Source organism: Nothobranchius furzeri, chromosome 2 (genome assembly GCF_043380555.1).
Source record: "Nothobranchius furzeri strain GRZ-AD chromosome 2, NfurGRZ-RIMD1, whole genome shotgun sequence".
NCBI classification, from domain to species: domain Eukaryota; kingdom Metazoa; phylum Chordata; class Actinopteri; order Cyprinodontiformes; family Nothobranchiidae; genus Nothobranchius; species Nothobranchius furzeri.
The window spans coordinates 99,153,091-99,165,513 of NC_091742.1; the positions used below are offsets into that span (position 1 = coordinate 99,153,091).

Genomic DNA, 12,423 nt, shown 5'->3' on the forward strand with positions numbered 1-12,423 from the left:
TATTCTGTTCTGTTCTATTATGTTCTGTTCTGTTCTATTCTATTCTGTTCTGTTCTATTCTATTCTGTTCTGTTCTATTCTGTTCTGTTCTATTCTGTTCTGTTCTGTTCTATTCTGTTCTATTCTATTCTATTCTATTCTGTTCTATTCTGTTCTATTCTATTCTATTCTGTTCTATTCTGTTCTGTTCTATTCTGTTCTGTTCTATTCTGTTCTGTTCTATTCTATTCTGTTCTATTCTATTCTGTTCTATTGTTCTATTCTAATCTATTCTATTTTATTCTAATCTATTCTGTTCTATTCTGTTCTATTCTATTCTAATCTATTCTATTCTGTTCTGTTCTGTTCTGTTCTATTCTATTCTGTTCTGTTCTATTGTTATATTCTAATCTATTCTATTCTATTCTAATCTATTCTGTTCTATTCTGTTCTATTCTGTTCTATTCTATTCTAATCTATTCTGTTCTATTCTATTCTGTTCTGTTCTATTCTATTCTGTTCTATTGTTCTATTCTAATCTATTCTATTCTATTCTATTCTATTCTAATCTATTCTGTTCTATTCTATTCTATTCTATTCTATTCTATTCTATTCTATTCTATTCTATTCTGTTCTGTTCTGTTCTATTCTATTCTATTCTGTTCTATTCTATTCTGTTCTATTGTTCTATTCTAATCTATTCTATTCTATTCTAATCTATTCTGTTCTATTCTGTTCTATTCTGTTCTATTCTATTCTAATCTATTCTGTTCTATTCTATTCTGTTCTATTCTATTAAACAGCTCGTAGGTGTGGAAGACTCGTGTAAGCCTTACATCTGCAGCGGTCTCTAGTAGGAATGAATGTTGCTCTCAGGAGGAAGAAAGAGCTCAGATGAGTCAGAACCAGGAAGCACACGTCAGGTGGAGGACGACCGGATCTGAGTCTTACTTCCTGGTATGTGAACATCTCTCCTGTGGTTGGTTAACAGCAACACGACTCTACCACTGACTCTGGTTGCTCTGCAACGTTGATGTTTTATCTCCACAAACAACACAAGCCTGGAGAAGTTCTGCTGTGTGGTGGAGCTGCTAATGCTAACAGTTAGCTTCTACTAGCTGAGACATTCGCTGCTTTTTCCTGGACTAAACAGCCTTCCCCGTGGTGGGCCAGATGGGTGAGTCCATGAATGTTAGTGACAGGGTGACGTAGATCTGTCAGGATTTTCTATCCTAGAGTTTCACCGTCTGTTTTCTATCAGAAGCTAATGCAGGAGATGGGTGTAGGAGACTATTTTCATGTTCAGCCAGCATTAAACAAACAGAAATAGGATTTTAAAAATGGGTTTTCAGTGTTCCACACCTTTAACGTCAGTCATCTAAAAGGTTTTTTCATGTTTTCAAACACATTTAATACAAATAAACTAATGATTATTGTTTCATTAAATGTGTTGTTAAAAACAGTGCACACACACACACACGCGCACACACACACACACACACACACACACACACACACACACACACACCAGACAGTAAGTATTTGCTCTGTCAACACAGCAGGAAAGCACAGACAAGATGGTGGATACAGATACCGGATTGCACTCTAATCACATTGTGTGTGTGTGTGTGTGTGTGTGTGTGTGTGTGTGTGTGTGTGTGTGTGTGTGTGTGTGTGTGTGTGTGTGTGTGTGTGTGTGTGTGTGTGTGTGTGTGACAGAAAGGGGGTTGGGGGTGTTAGGTGAGCAAATGGCCTTCATACCACCGATTCAGAGTTGGAATGATGACTTAATGCCACAGGTATCCACACACACACACACACACACACACACACACACACACACACACACACACACACACACACACACACACACACACACACACACACACACACACACACAAGTCAACCGGTCTTCCCTGTTCAACCACATTCTGTTGAAATAAAAACAGACAATTAAACCCAAACAGATCCAAAAGCTTTACAAGAACACATTCCTGCTGTGGTTCTACACCAGACCCTACAGCTCCAGGAACTACACCAGACCCTACAGCTCCAGGAACTACACCAGACCCTACAGCTCCAGGAACTACACCAGACCCTACAGCTCCAGGAACTACACCAGACCCAGCAGCTCCAGGAACTACACCAGACCCTAAAACGGCAGGAACTACACCAGACCCTAAAGTAGCAACAACTACACCAGATGCGAAATCTTCAGCAACTACACCAGACCCAACCAGCCATTCCTCCCCATCCCCACATATTTCTCTCCTCCTGCTCCCTCACATCATCACACAAACATACACATAGGACCTTGGGGGGTGGGCAAGTCAGGGAGTGCGGGTATGGACCCCATTTCCACATTTCTGTGGCAACCTGCCCCCCAATTTTATTTGCACCTTATACACTTCCACTGATGACATTCCACACAAACACACACTTAGGGCCTCCTCCCGAGTGCCGGTGCCCACTTCCAATTTTAAACCGCACTTAGACACCGAGGGCTGTGGGTGTAAGTGGGGTGGTGATGTGGCACCAGATGGCATAGGCCAGACAATGCCTGCACTGCCCGCTCACCACAGCCATGGAATACACCTCATCAACACACAACACTATATTGGAGCAGGCGAAGGGAGACTAGGGGTCTTAGCACACCTCTGTTGTTGCTAGGCTTCCTGGGGCTGGAGGCTAGGAGGGAGATCTGGCCGTCTGGTTGGGGTCTGGGGTGGTTGATTGCTGTGCTCAGCGTTGGGCGGGGGAGCCTACTCATCAGCACCCCAGCAGAAAGGGTCAAACTCTGGTTACCGGTGATGGTTGTACCCCATGTGCAGCAGTACCGGGACCAGAGTTAATAGGGTGTGTATGGGGAGCATGAGTGGGTGTCCGGCGTGCATTTTTGTAAGTCTTGGGTTGTATGTGCATGTGTGAGCATGAGGGAGGGAGCGTGTGACTGTGTTTGTGTATGACTGTATATGTCAGGTGGGGCCTTTGACTCCTCTCTTCTCCTGGGACTTCTTTTGATGATATACATTTTTGCCTCCCCTCCCCCTGCCACACCTGGTGTGGAGTGTGGTGCCATGGTCTGCCTGAGTGTTCGTGGCAACCGGGTCAGGGGGTTTAAGATTTTGGCGTCTGCCTTATCGATCCCGGTGGCTGCCTGGTGGGGTCTGGGTCCCTGGGCTCTGCTGGGTCCCCGGCGGGGGTGGTCGCCCCTGGGTCCCGGGTCGCTGGGTCCCGGGCTCGGCCGGTTAGGGGGTGGGAGGCTGCGGGCGGACCTGTGGGCTTGCCGCTGATGTCTCCCTGGACTCTGCCGGCTACTGAGTGTGGCCCCCCAAAGCGATCCTCTGTGCCTCTCGAGGGGGGCGGGGGCTTTTCTGGTCGCAGTCTCCTTGGGGTTCCTGTGCTCTGGGGCAGCTCCTGGATCTCTGGGACTTGGAGCTCCCCCCGTCTCCTACACATCTTTGGGGGGCGGATCTGTGGCCCCTCACACTCTCTATTGGACGCTCCTATAGAGAGACCTTACATAAACAAGCGCGTGTACACACACAGGTGCTCACATGGTGCTCTCAAAAGTATGGGCTTGGGCACGTTCAACACAGGGCTTAAGACTATGGTGGGCACTTAATGCACTGTGATTTATTATCGTGATTCTTCAGTTAAACAATGTTGATTATATATTTTCTTCATCAAGTTGACGCAGTGATAGCTTGATCTTGTTGTATTGTTGTTGTGTCCCTTTTTTTGTTTTTCTTCTCTCTTTCTGCAGGTCTAGAAGCAGATTCTTGTTCATTATTGTTTATTTTTGTGGAACCCCCCGCCAACACACACACACACACACACACACACACACACACACACACACACACACACACACACACACACACACACACACACACACACACACACACACACACACACACACACACCTTTTGTCTCTTCCTTTCTCTTTCACCTCTGTCTCCGTGTCTGGTCGGAATTACAAAGCATTCAACAACAATAACAATAAAGTTTTAAGTATCAGGCGTGACATTAAAAGCAGACGCTTTGATGCTCCACCTGAGAATAAATCTGTAAGGCTTGTTACCAGCATTCAGACATCCATTCTGCTTGCTTCACAGCCAGATAGGACACGGGGGGGGGGGGGGGGGGGGGGGGTCTACACCAGACCCTACAACTCCAGGAACTACACCAGACCCTACAGCTACAGTAACTACACCAGACCTGACAGCTACAGGAACTACACCAGACCCTACAGCTACAGTAACTACACCAGACCCTACAGCTACAGGAACTACACCAGACCCTACAGCTACAGTAACTACACCAGACACTACAGCTACAGTAACTACACCAGACCTGACAGCTACAGGAACTACACCAGACCCTACAGCTACAGGAACTACACCAGACCCTACAGCTACAGTAACTACACCAGACACTACAGCTACAGTAACTACACCAGACCTGACAGCTACAGGAACTACACCAGACCCGACAGCTCCAGGAATGTAGCTCCAGGAACTACACCAGACCCTACAGCTACAGGAACTACACCAGACCTGACAGCTACAGTAACTACACCAGACCTGACAGCTACAGGAACTACACCAGACCTGACAGCTACAGTAACTACACCAGACCTGACAGCTACAGTAACTACACCAGACACTACAGCTACAGTAACTACACCAGACCTGACAGCTACAGGAACTACACCAGACCCTACAGCTACAGGAACTACACCAGACCCTACAGCTACAGTAACTACACCAGACCCGACAGCTCCAGGAATGTAGCTCCAGGAACTACACCAGACCCGACAGCTCCAGGAATGTAGCTCCAGGAACTACACCAGACCCTACAGCTACAGGAACTACACCAGACCTGACAGCTACAGTAACTACACCAGACCTGACAGCTACAGGAACTACACCAGACCTGACAGCTACAGTAACTACACCAGACCTGACAGCTACAGTAACTACACCAGACCCTACAGCTACAGTAACTACACCAGACCTGACAGCTACAGGAACTACACCAGACCTGACAGCTACAGTAACTACACCAGACACTACAGCTACAGTAACTACACCAGACCTGACAGCTACAGGAACTACACCAGACCCTACAGCTACAGGAACTACACCAGACCCTACAGCTACAGTAACTACACCAGACCCTACAGCTACAGTAACTACACCAGACCCTACAGCTACAGTAACTACACCAGACCTGACAGCTACAGGAACTACACCAGACCCTACAGCTACAGGAACTACACCAGACCCTACAGCTACAGTAACTACACCAGACCCTACAGCTACAGGAACTACACCAGACCCTACAGCTACAGGAACTACACCAGACCCTACAGCTACAGGAACTACACCAGACCTGACAGCTACAGGAACTACACCAGACCCGACAGCTACAGGAACTACACCAGACACTAAAACATTGCTTCTGCATATGGAGCTCAAGTCTACATCTATCCCTGGACCCCGGAAGAAAAAAGTGAACGCAAGTCATCGGGGCTAAAAACGCTATTTTAGATTTTGTGTGAAAATAAGTCCAGGACTACAAATGTGCTTCATGAAAGTGACGTCATCGAACCAGACACGGAGAAAACTGAGGGAAAAGGGCTGTAAGTTCAGCAAACTTCCCACAGGAGGAAAGAACCACCATGAATCTGGTCATGTGGTCAGTAGCAGCTACGCTAGGGGGAGGAGCTTATGTGGTGACGTCACATATGCGACATGCTTATTTCTGGTTTGTAGTCATGCTGATTACAAACTTTTAAAAGCTAACAGATCTAAAAGACTGGCGTGGTCCAAACACCATCATTACTTTTCATCTAAAGAGCAGAACAACACGTGTGCGATCCAGGGCGTAAGGCTACGCGGGTTAGAAAATAGCGTTTTTAGCTAGGTTCAGGGACCCGTGAGCCGACAGGAGAGGGAGCAGACGTGGGCTCCCTATCGGGGTAGAAACACACATGAACCCCTAACATTAAAAACCATCAGAATCAGAATCAGAATCAGAATCAGAATCAGAAAAGGTTTATTGCCATTGTTAGTGAACAAACGATTCACAAACTAGGAACTTGCTTCGGTACTAACGTGCTACATATAACATGAATAATATAATAAAAAAATAGAATAAAGTAGAATAAAATATAATAAACCAGCATAAAACTTTGCTATAAAAAATGGCAGGTAAAGGTAATATGGCCGATAACGTGACGTTATGTCAAGTACCGAAGACGAGCATGGTTTTTTGTTTATAAGCTGTTCACAAGTCTAACGGCAGATGGAAAGAAGCTGTTCTTATGGCGGGAGGTTCTGGTCCGGACGGACCGTAACCTCCTGCCTGAGGGAAGCGGCTCAAAAAGTCTGTGACCCGGGTGAGAAGGGTCAGCTGCTATCCGACCTGCACGCCCACGAGTTCTGGAGACGTACAGGTCCCGGAGAGATGGAAGGCTGCAGCCAAATGAGAGGACATTTAGAGCAGAACCTGTTTGAGTCTAGGACAGACGTGTGAGGACCAGTTAGAGACCGAGCAGCAGCTAGCTAGCAGCAGCCATGCCGGCTACCTCAAGAAGATCCGTGCTAACTCTGGGTCTTCTTCAACTCCAGACATGATCTGGTCCTAACTTAGTTTCTGGGGAGTCTCCGCTCTTGGGAGAATGAAGCTGCTGAGGTTCTGGGTTTTAACTGGATCCAGCTGAGATCTGCATCATCAGGAACACCCAGACCTAAACCAGAAGGTGTAGGCCCTGAACCACAAGACCTACAGGGAGGACCCGCCATGGAAGGTTCCTCCAACCCCTCTGGTTCTGGGGTTAGGGTAACCCCAGCCCTCCAGCAGAAACACCTTTAGGTCTAAACACCAAGGTTCACACAGAGATTCTCTAAAACACACACACACACATACACGCACACACACATGCACACACACACACACGCACACACGCACACATGCACACACACACACACACACGCACACACACACACACACACACACACACACACAGCTCCCAGGCACAGGCCTGAGAAGGAATGTGGTAATGAATGGTCTTCATACCACACACACACACACACACATTCTTGTATTTGTACACATGTTAGGACTTAGTGAGACCACTATGCCTAACCCTAACCAGTGTACTCCTAAAGTTATCTGTAACAAAAACTCAATTCACATCGTATCTGTAAACCTCACCCCTAGGGAGTACTCCGTATTAGGACCGGGTTTGGGTCCTAATAAGGACCATCGGTCATAAGAAGGTTAGTAAATATCCCAAATCCGGTCTTCACAGGGGTACAAATACAAGCCCACACACACACACACACACACACACACACACACACACACACACAGAGTCCTAAAGATAGAGTCTGCTCGCTCCGACGCCCAGCCTGTGAAAACATTTCACTCGCTGCTGCCTTCAGGTCTCGTGGGAAATCTCAGCGCTGCTGCTCGCTGTTTACAGCCAGTCAGCTGATCAGCTGACTGGTCCAACCATAAATCAGGAATCTGGAGCTGGGATGATATCAGAGGTGGAGGTTTGGGTCAGAGGTCAGCAGGGGCCAAGCTAACGTCAGTGATCGTGGGATTATGGATGTTTTTTGTGAAAACATTAAACTAGTTTCAGGTGATAAGAAGACATGAAACCAGGTCAGAGTTATGATTAGGGGTAATCCTAATCTCCAAAAGTGAACATAACCTGACGTAATCCTGCTCAGACACAAACAGGGAGACCAGAGGAACACACCTGAGCTTCAGGTGAGACCTGCAGGCGCACACAGCACCTGGGGCCTGTTGCACAAAGCTAGGATTAAGAAATCCAGAATTACCGTACCAGGCTGTAAGCAACTGACCAAACAAGCATACGTAACCACGTAGGTAGTGCAGGTAAAAGAAGGAAGCACCTAAAAACCCGGCAGGTAACAGGTTAAGAGCCACGACGGAAGCATGGGCTGGTAGGCTTGACGCCACGTTTAGGAGTTAGAAGGAATGAAAGCACCTTTCAGGTAAAAGGTGCTCATCCAACCCAGAGGGACGGAGTAGAGAAGGTCTTAACCGGCCTTGAGCCTCGTTTATACGTCGGCACGGGTGCAAACAACGCCATTATCCATCCTTTTGATGGATCTCCAGCACGCTCGCAAGGACGGAGTCGAGCTCCCTTTTCTAAACATCCGCCCAACGAGATGGAGAACGCAAGCTTGTGATTGGTCAGGATGCCGCTGACTCTAATTATGAACGTATTATTACCCCGCGACTGGAAGAGTGAAAAGATACGCAGCAAGCGTTTGATTCGTGGACGAAATGACGAGAAAGCCCGACACTCCCTCCATGAAGAGGTGGAGGAGGATGCTGTTTAGTCTCAAGTACAAAAAACACAACATAAACACAACATCTTGGACCAGATACATGACGGGATACCGCAGAAAAGCACTACGCCCTCTGGTGTCCTGGTGGTGGTGGGGGGTGGGGCAGAACGTCCATGCGTGTCTCTCCCTCGTGGAGCTGACGCAGAAGTATAAACGATACTTCAGGAACAGTGAGGAGGAGCTTATCCGCAGACCTGAGGGCACCAGGACAGCGGTAGCAGTGGAGCAGCACACCAGAGGGAACTTGACCATTTCAAGACTTCCTAAACAAAAATTCAACGGGCACCCAGTGACGAGATTGGAGAATCTGTGTAACTTGGTGTCTTCTGTTAGCGCTGGTCAAGACCTCGCTACTCCACTCTGAACCAGACAGAGCAGCTTTGCTAATGCCTTACCGGCAGGACTTGGAATAGTCCAGCTGGGATGTAATGAAGGTGTGGACCACCCATTCTAGGTGACGTTTGCTCAGGCTAGACTTGAGTTTGGAAATATGCCTAAGGCGGTGAAAACAGGATTTAACTGTGCTATCAACGTCCATCTTAACCCCCTGGAGGCAGGCAGGTTAAAACCTCCCTACCTGGTTACTCCACATACGTATCTCATGAGCATTTCTTAACTCAGAAGTACCCGTGAAGGACTTAGTTGTTCGCCCTTTTATCAAAACTTACCTTGAGCTTGAGAGGGTTAACGCCGTGTCCATGTTTACGCCGAGGTTTGTAACAGTCGAGGTCACATGACAGGAGAGTGAGGAGTCAGGTGGTGAAGCTGCTCCAACATTATCAGTTACCTCAGTTTCAGAGTTGTTAGGACGAAAGAAGTTTTCAGCCAGCCACTCTTTGATGTTACCAAGACAATCAAGCAGAGGTTTGGAGGAGTCAGGGGGCTTGAGAGAGAAGTCGGTTTGACAATCGTCTGCATAGAAGTGATGGGAAACTGCATGGTGTCTAAAAATGGCTGCTAAGGGTAGAACATAGAGGGAGAACAGTAATAGTCCAAGGATGGAACCTTGAGGGACCCCAGGTAAGGGAGACCATCTGGGATGATGAATATTCATCCAGCATGACTCTAAGGGTCGCCAGCTTTCTATCGTTGATCGTGTCAAAGACCGCAGAGGGATCAAGGAGAACCAGAAAGACATGGAGACCTGAATCTAAGGCCAAAAAGATGTCATTAAACACACAAACATACGCTGGTGCCTAAAACCTGACTGAAAAATGTCCAATACCTGATGGTTACGCAGATGGCAGATCACCTGTTCATGCACAACCTTTTCAAGCACCTTAGCTAGAAATGGTCGTTTGGAAATCGGGCGGAGATTAGTGGAAACAGCTAGGTCAAGGCCAGGTTTTCTTCAGAATTGGCTGTATAACGATATGTTTGAAGGCACGAGGAACTACAGCCGAGGCATTATAACGACCATTAATTATGTCCAGCACATTTGAGCTAATCAAAGGAAGCACATCTTCCATTGGTCATATTCAAAGGAGACAGCGCACAAATCACAGGTGGAGACCAGCCCAGTGCAAACGCACTTAACTCAAGAGTCGATGGAGATAGTGAAAAGGCACGTGGTTACAGATAAGGTCCGAAGTCAACACAAAACCACAGCGGTGCGTTCTCAGAGTGTCGATGTAGGAGCATCCAGGTCGAATCTCAGCAGATGCACCAATCCCAGTGGGTCTCAATGCTTTCCTCTTTACGTTGTCAAGGTTTACCCCCTGCTAGCGTAAAGAGACAAGGTGCAGGGGAGCAATCCTGAGGAATCCGCCTGAACACGGGGAACCAGGCACCGGCTAACAGGGACAGATGATAACAGCTGTTCTAACGACAACATTAATAACAGGTGTTATGAGAACAACAACAACAATAACAATAGTAATAACAGTTGTTTTAGCAACAACATTAATAACAGGTGTTATGATAACAACAATATTAATACTAACAACAGCTGTTATAACACAATATTAATAATAACAGCTGTTATAATGACTATATTAATAAAAAACGCTGTTATAACACAATATTAATAATAACAGCAGTTATAATGACTATATTAATAAAAACTGCTGTTATAACAAAAACAATAATAACAACAGCTGTTATAAGAACAACAACAACAATAATAACAACAGCAGTTAAAAGAACAAAAACAGCAAACATCAACAATAATAATAATAAAAGCTGTTTAAACAACAACAATATTAACAGCTGTTATAACAACAACAATATTAACAGCTGTTATAAGAACAACAACAACAATAATAACAACAGCTGTTAAAAGAACAACAACAACAATAATAACAACAGCTGTTAAAAGAACAAAAACAGCAAACATCAACAATAATAATAATAAAAGCTGTTTAAACAACAACAATAATAACTGCTGTTATAACAACAACAATATTAACAGCTGTTATAAGAACAACAACAACAATAATAACAACAGCTGTTAAAAGAAAACGACTATAACAGCTGTTATAACAATAACAAAAGCTGTTATAAGAAGAACAACAATAATAATAATTGTTGTAACAACAACAACTGTTACAACAACAACAATATTAACAACAACAACACAACAACAGGTGTTATGACAACAACACTCTGATTTCAGCTGTCCCTATCAGAATGTCTGACACAAAGGAAAATGCTGCTGTCATCATCTCCCAGATTAACCAGCAGAAGCTGATCAGGGTCACCATGGTAACCAGTTGAGAGGAGTACCTGAACTCTACAGAGATGCTTTAATCTAAGTTAGATGACGTCACCAATCGTCTCCGTCTGAACCAATAACCAAGACCCTGACACGTGACGACAGAGAGGTTGTTGGACGGTTCTGGTGCTCCGAACCGTTTACAGGAGGGAGGGAGACTCACCTACCGGATCGGAAGAGTGCCGACAGTCTCGTGAAGGCCACGCGCTGATCCGGTCACACTGTACCCATCCGGTCCCGAACAATTAACGAGAGAATAAGTCTGGAGGGTCCTGCTGCTGGTTCCGGTACCGGTGCTGGAGCTGGAGCTGCGGGCCTGTCGGTTCCGGGACAGCCAGGCGGTGGCGCGGGGTGGGGGCGCTGCTCCCCCCTCACAGGAAAGTTAAACCCGAACTAACCGGGTCAGCTCCGGTGTGACGGAACCTCCAGCTCCACTTTAATCCGGGAACACGTCACCGTCCGGTACCGGAGGCCGTCGGTGGGGACAGGAAGGCTTTGGGCCGAGGTGGTGGTGGAGGGGAGGGGGGGCTGCGGCCCGCCGCGGACCGGTCCGGGACAGAAAGTTTCTGAAAGTCGGTAATCCGTCCGTTACTCTGCCCGGTGTCCTCCGGGGGTGGGCGGGGTCACGGAGAACCGTGCGGTAACGGCGGGTTTCAACGGAAACCGGAGAAGGAGAAAAAAGAAAAGGGGGGAGACAGAGAGGCTGGCCGGTGGCCTGGCCGCGCGGCGGGAGAGTGCATGTGAGAGCGGGCGCGTCCCCGAGACGAGCGCTGCCCGACTGGCCCCGCCCCCGAGCCGGAACAGCAGAGGTCTCACTCTGCCGGGTTTGGAGGAGGGTCAGAGACGATCACAGAGAAACACCAGCTCATGGTGACATCATAATGACGTCACGACCCGGTGTAACTCCGTATGAAACCAGGATGAGGTGAGAGTCGTGAGGGAGGACCACGCCCCGGCCTGGTGCAGACTCAGGTGTTGCTCTGAATCTCTGACAGAGTGGAGCCTCGGCTACAACAGAGCATCCGTGCTAAAGCAGCGCTGGGAGGATGTAACCTGAGAGGTGACCTTTGACCTCTACTAGTCAGACGTCACAGGAGCTGCTGGATGTCTCCTGATCTCATCGGAGGGTCGGAGGTCTTCATGACTCAGCAGAACTAAGGAGCTCAGCTGAGTTTGAGAATGATTTCTGCACCACTGCTGCAGCGGCAGGACGAGGACAGGGAGGGACTCACCTGGAGAGCATCAGCAGGTAAACAGTGTCTTCACCTCAGAAGGTGTGTCAGCATCCCCCAGAGAGACCAGGACGTCCCTCAGGGACTAAACCCTGATCCACCA

General features: G+C 47.4%; 1 protein-coding gene across 2 annotated transcripts in view; it reads right to left on the reverse strand.

The window, feature by feature from the left end:
• Positions 1-11,881, reverse strand: part of kif1ca (kinesin family member 1C, a) — a 39,110-nt gene extending 27,229 nt beyond the window's left edge. The window contains exon 1 of one of the 2 annotated variants that reach the window (XM_070548404.1): positions 11,256-11,881. The gene's annotated coding sequence lies outside the window, so the exon portion shown is untranslated. Of the gene's footprint in view, positions 1-11,251 lie in introns of both variants that reach the window. The other variant, XM_070548402.1, reaches the window with a different exon arrangement.
• Between the last annotated feature and the right edge of the window lie 542 nt (positions 11,882-12,423).